Genomic DNA, 948 nt, shown 5'->3' with positions numbered 1-948 from the left:
TCACCAAAGCCCAGATGACCCCCAGAGGCATAAGATAATAATAAAATAACTAGTGTTTAAAGCCACAAGTTTTGGGGTGATTAGTTACACAGCATTAGATAAACAGACCTATATATTCAGCAAGGCGAGAACCAGGCATGGTCCATGCATGGAAAGTTTAGCCAATAGGGAATATTCAAAAGAGAATTAATAGAAGAAAATCTCACCCATCCACCTTATCAATCTTCTGGCCACTGTTCAGAGATAAAACTAAAAATCTGGCTTACCTAGGTGTCACTTTGAACCCTTGATTAACAAATAGCATGAAAGGAGATGCAAGCATTGAAAGGAGACCCCTATTGCTCTTTTTTATGGAGCCACAGAGGTGGTCGGCTGCTTCAGGATGCTTCAGCTCTTTCCCGGCCACTGGCAGCCAGAAGCTCATTGAAGTGGATGATGAAAGCAAACTTCATACCTTTTATGAGAACTGTATGGCCACAGAAGTTGCTGCTGATGCTTTGGGTGAAGAATGGAAGGGTTATGTGGTTTGAATCCGTGGCGGGAATGACAAACAAGATTTCTCCATGAAGTAGGGTGTCTTGACCCTACTTCTGCTACTGAATAAGGGGCATCCCTGTTATAGACCAAGGAGGACTGGTGAAAGAAAGCACAAATCTGTTTGGGGTTGCCTCGTGGATGCCAGTCTGAGTGTTCTCAACTTGGTCATTGTGAAAAAAGGAGAGAAAGATATTCCTGGTCTCACTGATACTACTGTGCCTCGTAGCCTGGGGCCTGAAAGAGCTGGCAGAATCCGCAAACTTTTCAATCTCTCTAAAGAAGATGATGACCACCAATACATTGTGAGAAAGCCCCTACACAAAGTAGATAAGAAATCTAGGACCAAAGCACCCAAGATTCAGTATCTTGTTACTCCATGTGTTCTGCAACATAAATGTCGGCATATTGCTC

At 43.2% G+C, this 948-nt stretch overlaps 1 pseudogene; it reads left to right on the top strand.

Moving 5' to 3' along the window:
• Nucleotides 1-302: 302 nt before the first annotated feature.
• Nucleotides 303-948, top strand: part of LOC102882329 — an 8,681-nt pseudogene continuing 8,035 nt past the window's right edge.

The sequence above is a fragment of the Pteropus alecto genome, unplaced genomic scaffold (genome assembly GCF_000325575.1).
Source record: "Pteropus alecto unplaced genomic scaffold, ASM32557v1 scaffold75, whole genome shotgun sequence".
Lineage (NCBI taxonomy): Eukaryota > Metazoa > Chordata > Mammalia > Chiroptera > Pteropodidae > Pteropus > Pteropus alecto.
This window is presented reverse-complemented; position numbering and strand designations above follow the sequence as displayed.